This window comes from Anolis sagrei, chromosome 4, assembly GCF_037176765.1.
Source record: "Anolis sagrei isolate rAnoSag1 chromosome 4, rAnoSag1.mat, whole genome shotgun sequence".
NCBI classification, from domain to species: Eukaryota; Metazoa; Chordata; class Lepidosauria; order Squamata; family Dactyloidae; genus Anolis; species Anolis sagrei.
In genome coordinates, this window is record NC_090024.1 from 141,904,562 (window position 1) to 141,923,881 (window position 19,320).

The 19,320-nt window shown below is 38.8% G+C and overlaps 1 protein-coding gene across 1 annotated transcript in view; it reads right to left on the minus strand.

Annotated features, from left to right (window-relative positions):
- Positions 1-17,645, minus strand: part of NTNG1 (netrin G1) — a 332,462-nt gene extending 314,817 nt beyond the window's left edge. Inside the window, exon 1 of the mRNA XM_060774037.2 lies at positions 17,616-17,645. The gene's annotated coding sequence lies outside the window, so the exon portion shown is untranslated. The remainder of the gene's footprint in view (positions 1-17,615) is intronic.
- Between the last annotated feature and the right edge of the window lie 1,675 nt (positions 17,646-19,320).

Sequence of the window (19,320 nt, forward strand, 5' to 3'; positions counted from 1 at the left end):
AAATTGCAAGATGTTTTGTGTTTTACCTTAATTCTATTGGCTCTAGGCAATCTGCTGTGATCTCATCAAATGTGCAGTGCCGATTTTCATCCGGAGTAAATAAGCACGTAAAAGAATGGCTAAGTGTTTATGATCTTTGTGACCTCAAAATGCATAAAGGCAGCATAGCCTGGACAGAAAAACTCCCATGAGCATGATTAAAGGAACGGCAACAAAAAAATAGCTGATTGTTATTCAAACTGGAACTCTTGATTTTTTTCACAAACAGGAGCTAGGAAGCAGATTCCTTCTGGCAGCATAACTGATTTGTATAGCTTTGGTGTTGGTTATGTTTTTGTAACATATCTAATTTTGTATGAAAATAACTTGTATTCAAACTTTCCAAAATATATTTATTGACTTGTTAGAGAGATCTTCACTTCAGTATATGGAAAACCAGCTCACAAGGCCACAGCAGATGTGGAAGAATTCACACATGACATTTTTCTCTGCAGTTTTCTGATGGTAAACTATTCCTGCAGAAGCATCTCTCTATATAAATATAAAAATTGAAAATTGCAGCTTTTAAAAACAGCTTACTAAATAGCAGAGGGAACTCCAGACACTATCATCCCATTACATTACCAAAATTTTTCATTTTTATGTTATGTAAACATGTTCATGTTTATCATGAAGGAAAACACAGTTATATGTCTGTATCCCTTAATACTTTCCAGGATGCAGAATTGGAACTTGCGTTATGGTTTGAATTTTCTGGGTTCTCTATGGTGACTTCCAGTAGAAGTTGTTCATTTCAACAGGGTTTGCTATCAACGATGGTTTCTCATTTCCATGGTAAGTTCAAGAATTTATCCCCCATGGATCCAGGGGTTGAACTATACTGATGTAGAGTAGTGGTGGTAAGATTCCTAGAAACAAAATATTCAGTTTGCTTCATTCAACATTTTCCAAATTTTCAACAGGCATTAAAAAAAAAACCTGATCATTTCTACAGAGCACTCAATATGTTAAAGAAAAGTTGGCTCATTCTGCATAGCCCAGCAGTCTGAAAGTTCAAATGATAAGCATTTCTCAGTGTGAATAACCTGAAATGGGTTTCAAGATAAAGTCATTAAAAACACTGGTTTCTAATACATTTTGCAGTTTCTTCATGCTGAGCAGTGCAGAACTGGTAGGGGGAAAATTGCAACTCAGTGCCATTTTGTCACTGGACCATCCCAGAAAAGTGTGATTAGATTCTATAAAGGAATAATAAACAAAAGTGACACAAGACCTGTTCAATCTCAGCATATGCCAATCCAGAAATTAGATTTCCATACGCTAATTGTAAGTAGTAGCGTTCTAAAAGGCATGCAAAGCGGGACCAATTACATTAACAAAATATCTACAATTGTTGCTGTTTGTTATTTGTTGCTTCTTGGGCTGTGGTTGAAATAACTGTTAGAATATGTTGCCATTTGCTCACATGTTGGCCATTGCCTATTATTTGTGATTTTTCCTTTGCTCCAACCCTTTTATTTGATAACAGGTTTCCATTGCTCAAATTTGGAATGCAAAATTTGGAATGCAAACTTATGTATATGGTGGCTGTGTCCAGCAACCCTTATTTATTTTATTTTCTCGAAATCCCCTTGTTATAGAATAGAGAGGATCAGGTGGAAGAAAGTGTACCAAATAATACTTACTCCTTTCTTGCTAATGATCTCATTTTTTCTCCCATGTGTTCTTCCCTCTCCCTCTTTTTCCTGTGTAATCTATAGCAATCCCTCTAAATCCCACCAACCTTCTCCAGAATATCCCTAGATAAACTCTTTGAGATCCTTTTAACAGCTCCTGAGACTCGATATTGTAAGTGATCTACACACCCTAAAATGTGGTTGTGGCAAGATCTTACTTGTTAAATAAAACTGCATATAGCCTTTGCTATTAAAAAAACCTAAACTATTTTGAGGTTGATTGGCTGGGCACATGGTTTGGTTGATTCGGTTGCCCCTTTCCTCAGCAAGCATTTTATTTGCTGAGCCACACAGTACTTTCACAGGACTATGGGTTTAAACTTTGAGAGAGAACCAGTTTTTGAATGCTTTAGTTGTATTCAGACCAATTTCACTATTTACGTGTAGCATATATGTCTTCACTCAAATAATAGTTAAAATGTACTCTAAGTTACCTGATTTGATTCTGAAGATTACATCAACATGTGGAGTGATTATTCTCATCTCTGAACAGAAACTGATTGGCATTTCATTTAGTTTAATTAATTTTCCAGCCAGATGGCAGGAAGTGATCTGGGAATGCTTGCTTGATGCAAAAGGTATTTTGGACCTTTAAAATATATTTCTATTACATGCACAAGTGCAAACTTTCCAAGTGCTGCTATAAGCACAAAAGTTTAGTGTAAGTATTATCTATTGTGTTTTGGTCTTTGAGATCTCTTCTTAAAGTTTGCTAAAGTCTGCTGTTTTGATAATTCAGAGGAGTGGCGGTGAATGTTCATATTTCACTTGTTATTATGACTGGAAATAGATGGGAAAAGCTCATAACCTGCACAATCCCCACCTTCTAAAACATCTGGAAAACCAATATTTTAGAAGTGAAGTATCTGAGAATGAAATAATGGGTGAACATATGGACAGTCCTCCACTTGAAAACATTGCTATATTCTGCCTATGGGCTGTGCATGGAGTTTCACATCTGGTTAGAAACTATATTGTATTATTATCTCCAGCCAGTGACTGAACATAAGAGACTATTTAAAGATAGGGAACTGACCTCTGATTTTCAGCCTGAGATAGTGTTGTAATGGGACATATTCATGAATAGATGACTAGAGCTCTTCTTTGTCTGTTTTTTTTTGGGGGGGGGGGGATGGGCCCTACCCAGTACTTTACTCATGCCTGCTGCTGAAATATCTCCAGGATCTTTTCCATATTGAATTCAGTACTTAGGTCATAAAAGGTCCCTGACTCTAGACACTCACACTCTCAAGTCCACTTTCAGAAATAAATAAAGGAGATCATGGACTCAACAACGGAATGACCAGATTTAAATATAACTATAATGAGTTGTATAAATATCCATTTAAATTATAGTAATTATATTTAAATATGCATCTATAAATACAGAATATGCAAATTATATCTTTGTTGGTGACATATATAGTTAATTAATTAAACAATCCATCAAGAAACAATATGAGTGCACTTCTTATATTATAGGCAGATGAATTCTCTCATTTTGAGCGCACTTTTTATATTATGGGGAAATGAACTGGATCAGATGGTTTTCAAAAATAATAACAAATAATTATTTCTAAATATGTGAGAATAAGAACACTTTGAGAATAAGAACATTCAAATTATCATTAAAAAGCAGCAGCAACAACATAAGATAAGCAATGTTGACATAATCAGTAGAAAGTAAACACTGTCCAGTGCAACTCCTTTAAACTGGCAGCTAAAATTTATAAGAGTATGTGCCAAGGAAAAAGATATCAGAGGACATACCAAATCAGGATTCCTGATCATATCTTATTACTCTCAGCCACTTGCCTAACCCATTCATTCAGGCCATTTGTACATCTGTGCATTCATTTTGCATAACCCTGCTTTTCCTTCAAAAATAGATGTTCAATTGCAAATAGCTATAATTGAATACAGGATAACAGAGGACCTGTCTCTATGGTAAGCTTGTGGATTTTGGCTGAACCTTGATCTTTTTCTGCTGGCTGAATTTTGGGAGATCTCTTGGATCCATTTTCCCATGCCTCCCAAAAATGGGTGGGTAGCTGTCTTTGGTCCGCAGCCAAAAGATGCAGCTAGATCTGGTCCACTGACAGCAATGGGTTGGGGTGGAGGCTTCATAGGCTCCCCTTCCCATCATTTTAGGCCTATTGGAATGAAAATGACAGCACTTAAAGGACACATCAATCACTGTTAGCCCACCAAGTTTCATAACATTTCAGTCATCCCCTGATTTTTAGGAATTTCTTTTCTTTTTAGAGCACAGAGAAAAATATGAACAGAGAGAGTTTCTTTGCAAAGGAATGAAATTATAGTTAGGTAAGTAACTAGGTAGTCATTTTCAGAGAGTGAGGCTTTACTATTTGTTTGCTAGAGTTATTATTAATATTTTATTTATTTATTTATTTATTTGCTATATTTATATACCGCCGTTTCTCAGCCTAGCCGGCGACTCAACGCGGTTTACAACATAATATAACAATCAACAGTATACAGTTAAAAGCATAAAAAACATAAAAAACATAAAAACACAATTCATACATCAATACCAATCCAGTTCGACTCTTAACTAAAAACGTGATCCAGTTCGTCATCCATGTTGCCAGTCCTTTAGTCAGTTACCATTCGTTGCATTGGGTTAACCAAATGCCTGCTTAAACATCCAGGTCTTCAATCTTCTTCGGAATATCATCAATGAAGGGGCTGATCTTACCTCCAAGGGCAGGGCGTTCCATAGCCGCGGGGCCACCACAGAAAAGGCCCTGTCTCTCGTACCCGCCAGCCGCACCTGTGAAGCAGGTGGGATAGAGAGCAGGGCCTCCCCAGAAGATCTTAGGGTCCTGGCGGGCTGATAGGCCGAGATACGTTCGGATAGGTAAGTTGGGCCAGAACCGTTTAGGGCTTTAAAGGCCAACGCCAGCACTTTGAATTGAGCCCGGTAGCAGATCGGCAGCCAGTGGAGCTGGTGCAGCAGAGGAGTTGTATGCTCCCTGCGCTCCGCTCCCGTTAGTATCATTGCTGCCGAACGTTGGACTAGTTGGAGCTTCCGGGCCGTCTTCAAAGGCAACCCCACGTAGAGAGCGTTGCAGTAGTCCAAACGGGATGTAACTAGAGCGTGGACTACCGTGGCCAAGTCAGACTTCCCAAGGTACGGGCGCAGTTGGCGCACGAGTTTTAACTGTGCGAATGCTCCCCTGGTCACCGCCGAAACCTGGGGCTCCAGGCTCAGCGATGAGTCCAGGATCACACCCAAACTGCGAACCTGCGTCTTCAGGGGGAGTGCGACCCCATCCAACACAGGCTGTAACCCTATACCCTGTTCAGCCTTGCGACTGACCAGGAGTACCTCTGTCTTGTCTGGATTCAATTTCAATTTGTTCGCCCCCATCCAGACCGTCACAGCGGCCAAGCACCGGTTCAGGACCTCGACAGCCTCCTTAGTAGCAGGTGGAAAGGAGTGACAGAGTTGGACATCATCCGCGTACAGATGACATCGCACTCCGAAACTCCGGATGATCTCACTCAGCGGCTTCATGTAGATGTTAAACAACATGGGAGACAATATTGAGCCCTGAGGAACCCCACAAGACAAAGGTTGTGGGGTTGAACAGGAGTCTCCCAGTAACACCTTCTGAGACCGACCCTCGAGGAATGAGCGGAGCCACTGTAAAGCAGTTCCTCCAAGACCCATTCCCGCGAGGCGTCTCAGAAGGATACCGTGGTCGACAGTATCGAAGGCCGCTGAGAGGTCCAGAAGCACCAACAGGGACACACTCCCCCTGTCGAGCTCCCGGCGCAGATCATCCACTAAGGCGACCAAGGCTGTCTCAGTACCATGCCCCGGCCTGAAGCCAGACTGTGCCGGATCCAGATAATCCGTGTCTACCAAGAATGCCTGGAGTTGTGAGGCCACCACACGTTCCAGGACTTTGCCCAAAAAGGGGAGATTGGAAACAGGCCGGAAGTTGACGAATTGAGTGGGGTCCAGTGATGGTTTCTTCAACAGCGGTTTTATTACAGCTTGCTTTAAGCTGGCTGGAAAGATGCCTTCCCGGAGGGAGGCATTAACCACCACCTTCACCCACTCGGCCAATCCCCCTCTGGCCTCCTTCAGAAGCCAGGATGGGCAGGGGTCTAGGATGCATGTGGTAGCTCTCATTCCTCCAAGCACCTTGTCCACATCCTCGGATTGAACCAATTGAAATGAATCCATCAAAACCGGACAAGCAGATGCTCGTGTTACATCCTCAGAGACTGCCGTTAATATGGTGTCCAGACCAGAGCGGATCAAAGCGACTTTGTCTGCAAAGAACTGAGCAAAGGCTTCACAGCGAGCTGCCGAGTCATCAGGGCACCCATCCTGAATGGTGGGTTTTAACAGGCCTCTGACAACTCGGAAAAATATAATAATGATGAGTATTAATAATACTCATCATTATTATATTTTAAAAGTATTTTCTGAAAGAGTGGAGGGGAGGAGAAAAGAAGCTAAAGGGTGACTCAAGGCTCTCAGAGAAAAGCAGATCAAGAGCAAAGATATGCTCTTTCTTTCTCTCAAGTCCCTAAACACATGCACATACCCCACCCATCCCACACTTTACCAACTCCCAGTCCAACTATATAAAAAGAATCAAGAAAAAGGCAAATAAAGCAGATTCAGTTAGAGAGAGGCCAAGCCAAGTCCAGTCAAAATATAAAGCTGTGAGCGAGCGGCAAGGCAATAGGACTGAAGAACCTCTCTTGAGCCAGGATGCAACTGAGAGCAATGGAGATGCTAGTCCCAGTAAATAGAGACAGGTTACATAAGACTCATCATGGCATTCTTCTATTCTGATTGGTCCAACATGCAGGGCTTACAGGGAAACCCCATGCAAGCATGTGTCAGCCTCTTCATGTGCTGCATGATGCCAAGTATAAGAGGAGCCATGACTGGCTGCCACATAACCTGTTTTGGCTGAAAAAAACCCTTACCATTATGGCCAGCCAAACAAGTTGGATTGGCCAAAGGGAACCAACCAAACTGAATTTGTGCACAAGCCTACTATATGGTGCAAAGGAATGGCAGAAGAACAAACTACAAACAGATAAGAGTGAGCCAAGACTGAATTGCAAAGTCCAATTAGCTGAAGTCAAGCTGGAGAAGCAAAAGAGTCAGATTAGGAACAAGCAAAAGCCAAAGTCACAACCCAGGGTCAGAAATGCTGGTAGTTTGAAAAAAGCAAAGTCAGGCTTCAAGCCAAGAAAAAACAAAGGTTTCTTTCACAAGACTCCACACTGAGAACCTTTTTATCGTATGACCTCACCTATCACTTGTTTATTATTTCTCTGCTAATCTCCTAGACCTGAAATACTGAATACTTTCTCTTGTTCTCTTAAGGTGGGGAATGTTCAACCTTTCACTAGCATTTTTCAATGTACTTGCTGGGGAGTAATTGCTGGAAGGCTGTTGGGAGACTGCTGGGAGTTGCTGATCTCCATCTCCTCTGCTTTCCCTTCCAGCAACTCTTTGTCCTCACTCTCAGAGCTGGCCATGTTAGTCATTTCAGTGGCTGAACCAGTTCTGACACCACTGGGCTTTGCAGATGCCATCCAAACTGGCTTGGTGACATGCATGCAGACACCCGCCAGCCCCCCCAACTGGCTTGACTGCAAATTTTGATAACACTGATCCAGAGTATCCCATTCTGGATCAGCATTGCTGTTTGTGACATGTGCAGATGGCCCTACACTCTTGTAAAGTATACTTTAAAATCAAATGAATTCAAACAACAGTAATGAAAGTTATGGCCAGTTGGCATTCAGATGCTCTTAAGTGAAAAACTCATTACATGGCAAAAGCATTTCTTCTAAAGCTACAGATATAGAAGTAAATTTATATTGCCTCTCAGCAGAACTAGAAGTACAATTGAGAAGGTAAAAGACCAATTTCCCCTTGGCATTAACAATCACTTGTGAATAGCCCTTAAGTTCTCCTTGAAGGGTTCCTTTTGGGCTGAGATCTCCCCTGGTCAACACAGTTCTTCTGGTTCAGGGTATTTCTGTACATTTCATGGCTCTCTGACTCCACAGCTCTGTTCTTCGATTCTCATCACCCAGCTTACAACTGTCATCTGCCAATGGCTGAGCATTGGTAATAGCTCGAGGAGTTAATTTTCTCTGGCACTTAAAATTTAATATTGTGTCTGCTTGCCTGTCTATCAGCTATAGGTAGACAAATCTTATTTGACTTTTCTGCCACAATCCATTTTGCTATAATTATTCTAGTATAATAATTATCATTTGTCATGTTACCATAGCATTGTTTAACATAGTTTCTGTCTTGTGAGAATGGTTCTATAACATTAAGATTGAGATGAAATTATGAATGTTTTTTCATTTCAATTTTTTCTAGGCTTGTAATAAAAATTCTTCCATTTAAGAAAAAACTAGTTTTGCTATTTTCTTTTCAAATTTGCAGTTATTTTGATTGCTCTGGGAATTAGCCTTTTGAGTAGCAGGAAACAAGCTTGCTCCATTCTCAATGTGACATCCTTTCAAATAGTTAAACATGGCTATAATATCTCCTATCAGCCCTTTTTTCTCCAAGCTAAACATATTTAGTTTCCTAAGCCTCTTTTCATAGGAGAAGAGTGGCTATTGATTCATATTCATCTTGTGGACTACTAAGTCTTCTATATCCTTTTCACATGTACAGTTTTCAAGCCAGGAGTCACCCATGCTACATTTTTGCATTTCATTTTTGTTGCCTAAGTGTAGTACCATCTAATTGTAGACATCTAATTGTTTGATGACTTCATTCTCAAAGGGGGTGACAAGTAATTTTAATAATTTTTTTCCCTACTGACAGAAATTGTTTGAAAACAATCTTCTTCACAGAAAATATCATTTTCTTTCTAGGAAATAATGTACCAGCACAAATATATTATTTTATGTGCAGAAAATACTGTGGTTTGGAAAATTATGAAAAAATAGCAATTTTTACACAAAAAGCAGCATTTTATTCTAGTAATTTTTTCCCCTCACATAATAAGTGTTAATAAAATACTTATTGGTCCTCTATTATTTTAAATTAAACTTTCCTTATACCAAAGAAACATATTTTTTCAGCATATTTCAAATATTTTCCCCTCCCAATTTAAAATAAGGGCCGTTAACTGTAGCTCTCCAAATGTTAGTAGGCTATGAATATTCTTCTGGAAAATCATCCCATCCTGGAACAAATTTGGATGAGGGTGAAAGAAGTCAAAGACAAAAGGGCAATGTTGGATATTTTAGGCACGTATTGTGTATGTGTGTGTGTGTAATAGTTATTCATTCATTCATTTCATAATTCAGAGGTGAAACTATAGCTTCATACCCTGCCCGTGGAGCCCCTGGTAGCACAATGGGTTAAACTCTTGTGCCAGCATGACTGTTGACTGAAAAGTCGGAGGTTCAAATCTGAGGAATGGGGTAAGCTCTCATCTGTCAACTCAAGCTTCTCATGTGAGAACATGAGAGAAGCCTCCCACATGATGGTAAAATATCTGGGTGTCCTCTGGCAAAGTCGTTGCAGATGGCCAATTCTCTCACATCAGAAATGACTTGCAGTTTCTCAAGTCACTCCTGACATGGGAAAAAAACAATCCTATTCATTAGTTGACTGCCTGATATTTTGGAATATGATGAAAAAGAAATATCTTAAAACAGATAAGTACAAAACAATACAAGACTAAAGCAAAATAAAGATATTAGAGTGAATATTAATGTTATATTTAATATTTATAATATTAAATATATTAGAGTGAAGCTCATATTTACTTCTTTCATTCAATGACAAAGATGCAATTTCTTTTCTTCCCACTGGACAAGATAGCAAGGTATTGATGGAGCAGGTAAGATGGTTCAGGACTGAAGCCTGGATAGAACATCTTTACAAAAGTGATGCTGACCAATCCAGCGCCATTATAGTGGGAGCTGCATCTCATGCATATATTTCTTTTAAAATGCTTTTTCAACATAACCTAGATTCTGTAGGGAGAAAAAAAATCACTCCAGTCTGTAAAAAATATGTCTATTTGGTACGTTTGCTTGATAGCTCATATTTTGCCTATTGTTGTTTTACTGCACATGGATAGAGAGGAACCATTGATGCTCCACCCTACAAAATATTAGAGAAACATATACATAAGTACTTCTGGCTCTTAGGAATCATTCTGTATTCTGTGTTTCTGCAAAAGCACATGAACACAAGCACATTTCTGTCTTTTGGTAGGCATTTAAACTCTTGTCACTTTCAGTGAACTTAAGAAAACAAGTCTGCATGGTCATTTTCAGAAAATAAGTCAATACACAGGAAGCATTGCTAAGAGAAAAATTATGTGCAAAATGTTTTCATTCTTTCCAAAGTACATATTTCTCTCCCTAGAGGGCATCTGTGAAGACTGTTATTGTGTCTGTGAATGTTAAGATCTATATTTTTACCTAAACCTATGCACATAGTATTAGTATTGTACATATGCAGGCTTCTTATTTTCATTCTTCCCAAATGTTGCAAAAATGGCCTGACAGATTTTATTAATGCATGCCTCCACAAGAGCTGTCAATAACTATTCATCAACATGTCATTACTGGCTAGTTGTTTCCAGGATTTTACAGTTCCAGTAATGTGTTGTGATAATGCTAGTTTAAAATAGCTATGGTTCCAGTCACTTCATATCAACCTGAAATGAAGAGACCATCCATAGGAAGAACAGATTTCTTAATACTAAATTACAAATGCAGTACGGAAGATGCAGTGATGTGGGGAAAACATTTGATCCTCAAACCAGTTCTACATGTATACATGGCTCTGTGTGTGTTGCCCAGATAAGATTGGCTTCTCAGTGGGGTAACTACAGGGGTGACAAGCTGAGGGATTTTTTTCCCCACCCAAATAACAATTCTGTCCTCCCAATGACATTTCCTTTCACTTCCCAAATTTCTAGCATTGCACTAACTTCAGTTGAGTATTTAGAAATTCAGTTATGGCATCCTCCCCAGACAAAGTTATCAAGGGACTTCTAACTAGAGTCAAGACCCCAAAGACCAGATCCAAGGATGAGATATTAATCTCTCACCCCCCAGATCACTTGACCAATAAGGGGGGGGGGGGTTCAAAATTACCAACCAACACCAAATAGTGCCTGTAGGTGAAAAATGAATCATAGCTCCCCCAAATACCTGCTATAGAAACCTATTTATTTGACACCATCTGAAGCCAGTTTTCCCAAATCTCTGTGATAGTGAAGGGTAGGGAGAAAAACTGTAAAGAAGGGGAAAAAATCCTACCTGGCCCCTAAGGCAGTGGTTCTCAACCTATGGGTCCCCAGATGTTTTGGCCTTCAACTCCCAGAAATCTTAACAACGGGTAAACTGGCTAGATTTCTGGGAGTTGTAGGCCAAAACATCTGGGTACCCACAGGTTGAGAACCACTGCCCTAAGGCAACCACATACTGCTACACTGTGAAAGGAGGTGGGCAGGTGTGCCAACGAATTTCAAAGAGGAAGATGGTGGTGCATGGCTGACTTAGATCATCTATTGAGGTCATGCCTTCTCACCCCAAAGTTATATAGCAATGTTTTATGGCCTCACCCTGGATGCCAGCAAATTGATCTATGTTGGGGTAAATGTGCTAACATTAGAACCCTATTGGTTTCTCCCATCTGAATGAATAAATTGTTGAATAATAATTCAACATACATATATGCCAATTGCTTCCATAGGACTATTCTAGTTGGAACCAAAAGTAAGCCAAAATTTAGCCCATAAATCTTGTCCTCTCATATTACATAAAAGTAATATATTACATAAAAGTAATATCATATTTTATTTCTTCATATTTAGTGTAGAAAGATAGCCCAGAGTTTTGACTGCTTGAAAGTCTGAAGTTTGAATCCCACTAATTTCAGCCAGGTCTTCATTAATGAATTAAGGTTGTCATCTCATGTTTTCTTGTTGTTTTTTTTTTGGGGGGGGGGGGTTTCAGAGACAGAGAGTTCACGTCTATAAAGGGAATAACCTGGTCATCTCCATACTTGCTATCTATTACATTTGACAAATATTTTTTCATTCCACCTCTTCCCCTATTCAGCTTTAAAAAATGAGCTGCATTTGAAAAATGACATCTCCTGGATGGGAAAATGCAAGGCTTGAGACAGTTAAATTCAGAAGATGCAAGTTCATAGTTCTGACTTCTGGATTGAGCTATCTTTTCTGCTCATACCCACCAGCCTTTCAGCATTTGATACTGATGAGTTTTCACCACTCACTGGAGGACCTGTCAAGCCTCTTTTCAGCCCAGCTCTCCACATCAGCAGTATGGGATATTTTACAGGATTATCTTACAGGACTAGATAATGTGTGTGATGTTTTTGAAAACTTGTTCAGATAGTCAGTATTATCCATATACTGATCATTGCCCAGAATTGGAAAAATCGTATGTCTGAATCTTCAGCTTCTGTGGTCCCCTATTCAGCATGGATGTGGATTATGGGTTTAATAAGACCCAAATAATGTTTCCAAATTCTGTTATACTCTTGCTTATACTTATATTTGAAAGATTTTAATTGTATATTTAAAAAAAAGAGGTTAGGTTACATAACAAGAGAAAGGCAGGATATATCCGTGAGAATATATGTGTGAGAATTTGCAGATTCCTTGTTCTCTTTCTCTAGTTATGCCTAGGATTTTATGATGTGTCATGTTGTTATTTTGTAGGCTTCCTCAATTATTTGATTTTATATTCAGATGAGGTGCTATAAAAATGCATTGCCCCCAAATGACTAATTAGTTTTGCTGGCAATCAGTGTTTGTTTAGTTTTTTTCAATCATGGTAGGCAGCTCTTAGTTTAAGTTATTTAAGCTGGGTGCACTGGTATTCTACAGTTTTCTGAGCAATGATCAACATCAACCAAGCTGTTGTGAAATTAAAGTCTGTAGCAGAATCTCAGATCATATGCTGTTCTCCGAAAGGAACAAACCGTGACTGTGTTTCAAGATCTTATCCTTAATTTTATGGCCAAATATTTCAGTCATGTATATAGCACCAAGCTGAAATGTTGTAAAATTGACTCAGCATTTTCATAAAACTTTTAATCATCACTATCATACTCAGATTTATAGAGCTGCGAAACATGGAAGTTACAAATTCAGCATTAAAATTTTACTGCAAGGTTGAAGAAGAGAAGAGAGTAGGTGGGGATGCAGGAAAAACAGATTTCTCTGGCAGGAAACAATGTATTAGGAGGAGAGGACTGAATGTTGCAAGCTAGAAGACTAAGTTTTCACAGAAGTTTGGGAGAGAAACCTGGGTGAAAGACTTACCAAGGATGTTCAGAAGGATGATAGGTCAATAAGTAGTGTGTGCTTAAAAAAAAAGTTCAAGTTTCAACCCCCAACATCCTCAAGAAGCTTTAACAAAGTCTGATTTCAGAAACATTGGATGGCAATTTCCAGTCAATGCTGACACTTGAACCAATCACCTGAAGTGCTAAAAAAATTATATTTCAATGGTAAAACATATATTTTGCATATAGAAGATTTGGCTGGAAGAATTTCTGTCTGAAACCCTAGAAAGACACTGTCAATTAGTGTCTCTAGTATGGATTAGATCAATGATTCCTAAACCCTGGTCCTCCGAGTGATTTGGACTTCAACTCCCAGAGGCTTCACCACTTTGGGTGATGGTCAAAGATTCTGAGAGTTGAAGTCTGAAACATCTAGAAGACCACAGTTTGTGAAACTCTGGGTTAGAGGGACAAATGATTGGATTCAGTAGAAGGTATCTTGTTATGTCTCTATCTTGTGATCTTCCAGTTCACTTGGAGAAATAAAACAGAAAAGGTTTGTAGCGACAGAAAGAGTCGTTTGTGTCACATCATGTATCCTCCAGAGTAAAAACATTCAGGACATTCCCATTAAGTTTGAACCTAAACTGCTTGTAAGTTTCCCTAGTGGTGTTATCTCTGTTAGGAATTGTTCAGGCTCAGGCTCATCACATTGGCATCCTTTGCAATGATAAAATTTACACTATATTAAAAATATTTCTTATATAAATGAATGTAAACATATTAGCTGATGCAGCTCTACAAATTTTCCTAACTCAGATGTGAGCAATACAAATATGAGGAGATTATCAAACTTTGAGTTCATCTTTATGCGGTGAAGGAAGATAGCAAACTCAAGAGGTCAAGCCTTTGTTTAGTGAAACACTCCAAATACTTTACTGTGCTTGATGCATGTTGAAAATGTAGCATATTGTCATTTATTCAAGGCATTAACTAAGAATCTCTCTTTTTCTGAAATAATTCTTTGTAAATAGTTGTGACTCTGCATTGCTTTTCAAAAATTCCATTTTAGAATATTTTGTCCTTGGGAAGCAATCTAGGTCAGGAAACATAACTGTATCAGAAAACAAGATTGGGTCCAAATAGCAGTGTAACTGTAAACAGTGTACATACAAGGAAATGAGGGAGAGAAAGAGTGTGTGAGAGAATGAAAGTAAAGAAGCTACATGTACCAGTTATAAGAGATATAGATGTTTTAGAAATGCATGCAGGCATGGGAATATAACAACACTATGTCATAGAAAATACATAGCTAAACAATAATATTAAATGCATTTCAGTTATATTTCCATTTTGATAATTTGCTTTTTAAAGGACAAAAATGGGTTGCTACAATATACATTGTAGATTATGATTGCCGTGTATTTTCTATGGCACAGTATTGTTGCATGTCTATGCTTATGAATATTTGTAAAACTATCCATGTTTAATTAATGTTCTTATTATAAAGGTGTCATATGCAATTTTGTTTCTTTGTACTTGTGTTTACAATTAATTAACAGGAAAAATGAATGCCTTTTCCCTACTGAAATATAACTCCTGGCTCTTTAATAACTACATAACTCAGATATGATCTGCAAACAGGACCACTTCAGCACTCATCATCTCCCATCTGCGCAGTTCTTCAAATTGTAAGAGAAGCTTCCTTCAAGGTCAGGCTCTGGCAATTTTATGAAGGAACACAAAGTCGTACTCAGTCTAGCTAGGAAGCTACTTCTGAACACTGCAGAAAGGCCAAATCACAATGTGTCCCTCACTGTCCCACAGAAACCTGCACACTAAATCCTCTTGGCTAGGGAAGGTCACCAGAGTGATTCCGCTTGCAGGATTGTAACCGGAACAGTTTCCTTTTCATTTCTAATGTGTGTGTGAGAAATAACTACATCTATAGGACACCTGTTGAGATAAAACAGATCTGATGGCTTTCCATCTGCTTCCTTGGCAATCAACACACTGGAATTAATTGAATTTATGGGATACTACTAAGAACCCAATGCACTCATCTCAGTGGAATTTCATGAAGGGTAGCACATTGCCAACAGGGAGGACAGCTCATTTGGGAGGCTGTTTGTATAGCAGAGCCACAAAACCAATATGTTGGCCTTTCCCCTCCCTTCCTGTTGGAAGGAAATTCCACCTAACAGCATTTGTTAAAACTGGCAAGGACAGCTTGTTTATTCAGGGAGCATTCAGGGAGCATTGTGATTGAGCTGTAAAACCTAAATTCAAGTGATAGTTCCAACTAGAGTAGACCCACTGAAGTAAGGGGATTCTTCTAAAATAAACACTTATATTAAGACCAGCTATTGATTTTAAAGTCATAAACAGCATTAGGAAAGCCATATAAGATGTTGGAATATCCTTTATAGGACGCCGAGAAGTGTTTCTAGCTTTCAAAGTATATTCTAGTGTCTGATGGACAATCAACTTACACTGCAATCCTCTGCATCATTCTTTCAAAGTAAGTTGATACAGGATTACAGGCTACAGTAACAATATTATGGAAATACTATATTGTTATCTCCCATATATACCAAATGTGCAGGTTGAATAAATTATAGAAATTTGCTAACTAGATTCCTGTCCTTAATATTCTTTTAATTTGGATTCGGCATTTCAGCATCCAGTGCTGGAACAAACATTTTTTATCTGAAATTTCTTGAACAAATTGGAATCCATAACAATCAAGTTAAAGGATAAATCAGGACATAAAATTCACTTCATTTGACCTTTAAATAGATATGGAAAGAAATTCTAGCTAAGTTAAACAAACCAGGACTTTCAGCACTCTGCTGGTTTGGACAGCGACAACCAATTTAATATAATTTAACTGTGGGAATGACAACAGAAGCTTTTCAGCGATGTTCCTTAATGTTGTAGTCTCTGGACCAGTGATAGTTTCTGATGAGTTTCTAGGACTGGGCACAAATGTATTGGTATTGCTAGCCCCTGGCATGTTGGGGAAAAAAATGACCCTTACTTCAGACAACATTGCTTTACAATAGTGCAACCCAGTACACTCTTCTCAGTGATATGCTGGTTGAATTTAGTGTGATTCAGTTCCCACATAAATATGTATAGAATGTTCAGCATTGATCATGTTCCTGTTGAGAGTTGTTATAATGAAACACCATGCTAACAGTACTCTGTGGGATTGTGAAAGGAGCAGAGGAGTCTAGATAGGGGTGGGAGAGTGAAATTGTGCCCATGCATCTTTTAGGGAGCTCCATAAACCATTACGTGATCCAAGGGAATGCTTGTATATACAGTGTTAAAATACAACTTGTATAAGAGATCAGTTAAACAAAAATACAACCCCAAGGGGATTTGCCTTACCCCACCAGGAAGACCACAAATGATTTGGGATATCTTTCACATGATATATAGTCATCATAAAGACTTCTTGCATCTCATTTTGTCCAGAAGTTACCCTTTAAAGAAATGAATATGTAACATGTAGTGGTTAAGACACCCTTTCCACTGGAAAAAGAAAACAACATGGCATTACACAGCAGCTTTACTGCTGGATGAGGGATTTCATCACACAAAGCCACTATTCCATGGCAGTAACACAATTACTGACAGCAGATATATACATGCACCCTCAGTACCACACATCTCTCTATTCATGTAACTGCATGGATCTGCCAATCTGTAGTCCCATACTCATAATTCTGTGTGACATTGTAACCTTGTCCTCCCACTACTCTGTAATTAAAAAATATTTTAAAGCTATTCCACAATCATTGGTAGTATTAATAAAAAACCAACTAAAAACTATTTCACCCAAGGAATAGTAAGAAGAATGGAGAGGAGGAGAATACCACCCCCTGGCATCACTTCAGTACCTGCACTTAAGTGGAATGGCATCATCACACAAAGTAGGTGATGGGAACAAAGTGTGGTTAATACCAATTGACAGGGTTTTTTTCCTGTCAATAGTGAGGGGTGGTTTTATTATGGAAAAGAAGACCTGTACTGGGATGCACATGACAATAGGAAATAGCACTTGAATTTTCCTCCTTCATGCAATAAAGTTCTAAGACTCCCATCAAATTCCTACTGGGTGACCTGGATAACTCACACCCTCTCAACCATAAAGGAAGGGAATGGCAAATCTGAATGACCTTTACAGAGAAAACCCTATGATAGAGTTGCTATCCTATGGAACTAACTTTTAGGCACATACCAGAAGTAGCAACAGCAATAGCAGCAGAACCACCACCACCACCAACACCTGTTCATTGTTATGATACACACAGCTGGAGCTGTGCTTCCCAATCCAGAGCTCCAAGTATATTTCAAAGCACATGCTGAGGTTTGGATTGGAATCAGCTCCTTTCTGCTGGAATTTCCCACAAGTTCTGTAGAAACACTACTACATCAGAGCTTTGGTGTTCAAATCAAACCAGGGTATCCATTCATTCTCACCTAAGCCACAGACCTGAATGAAACTATATATAAATACAATGCACAAATCATTTTAAACTGCAGAAATGACTTACGGAGACCCAGAAATCCATGCTATTGTTTCAGAATGAAATAGATGCATCAGCTGAGAGCAACAGCAATTAGAATCTCCAGCTGTGAAAAGAATACCAGGCAAATTAACCCGAACCTCTTTTTGATTAACCAGCTTTTTAAGGACTAACATAAGCACTTTATTCCTTGGAAGGGAAGGCTTCCAAGTAGGATAGAGAGTTGTTTTTAACTGAGGTAATCTTCTAATACTTTAGTCCTGACCAGGGGAAGCTCTGGATGGGTGAAGTAATCCCAACCCAAAGTTGATTTAACCTTCATTACTCCTCAGCTTTGGGGCTTTAAGTTGGTTGCCTGTGACGCTTCAGCATGGCTTAGCTCCTGCAATATTAAGTAGGTTTTTGTAACTTCTTGAAGACCCCCTCCCCCAACTCCTATTCCACAGTCACCCAAGTTGACCTGACTGATGTTATTTAGGGAGTGAAGGTGTGAATATGAGTATGTCTATAATTTCCTACAGAATGCACACACATACTAAGTTTGTCTGACAATATATAGCAAAAGCATTTGCTTTCTGAAAATAAGGGAGAAAAATAATATAACCAAGTTACTAGGTGTTATTTTACTTTGCAAAAGGAACATTGTTAATCTTCCCATGAGCCTCCCTCCTGCACAGTAATAGATTACAGGTAATGATATTATTTAGCATATTTTATATGCAAGCTTTGCTTGTGCTGACCAGATTTTAAAAAGAATAACTTCACCACTGCAAAAAGAAAAAAAAGAAAAAAGTCTGTGTGAGCAAGTCCCAAATGAACAAATGTATCCGAATGGATCCATTGGGAGTTTGGAAAGAAGTTATTTAGTGACCTGGAGGTCCCTCATTCAATGGAATGCAAATAGAACAAGTTGAGAAATTCTTCCTAGTTGTGAATTCTTCATAGTTATTTTTTCCCACACACCCACAACCATCTTTCCCAAGTTCTTGCATAACCGAGGTTAGATTGTATCCTCTACCTTTTCATCCTCAGCCCCTGCATTCTAACTCTGCTCTTCATGAGAATTGTGAGTTACCTTTTATTATTTGGGGAAGGCACAAAAAGTTCTCTTGCTTTGAGGGTCCTTATTTGTGTTGTAGCCTTGTTATATCCTTCTGCTGGCTGCAAGCCAAGCCCCTTGGGACACTTCTTACTGTATTTGCCTTTCTAATTTTCTCTGACAGTAATGTTTCCATCCGTGGCTTGCCACATCTACCACAGCAGGAGCACCTACCTGCTTCCATCGATATCTGGTTGGATTAGGTGATAATGAAGGCAAAGGGAGTTGTACATTTGTGTTCCATTCTCCCAGAAAACCATCCTTCACTTTTATTAGCTATGGTTTGGGGTGCTAATAACTGCAAAGCCCTTTCTAGCATTCGTTATGATTTATGTTTCCTACTCTTGTACACCATGTAACGAATAATAACACTTGCTTGCAGATTCCCTTTAGTCCCAGCAGCTCAATCTTGTTCTTTTTTCTCATTAGGTGGAAGAAACAAGTAAAATAATTGAATATTCTTACATATAGACTAGGCCTCTGTGAAATTAGTTTTGTTAACTTAATTTTGTCACTGTGGTAGGTTCGGGAGATACATTTTTAAAATCAGGTTCAGGAGATACATTTTAAAATCTTCTGATTCCAATTCTAAGGCATTTGCTCTTCTCCTATATCTTCTTTCTTCTGTTCAAT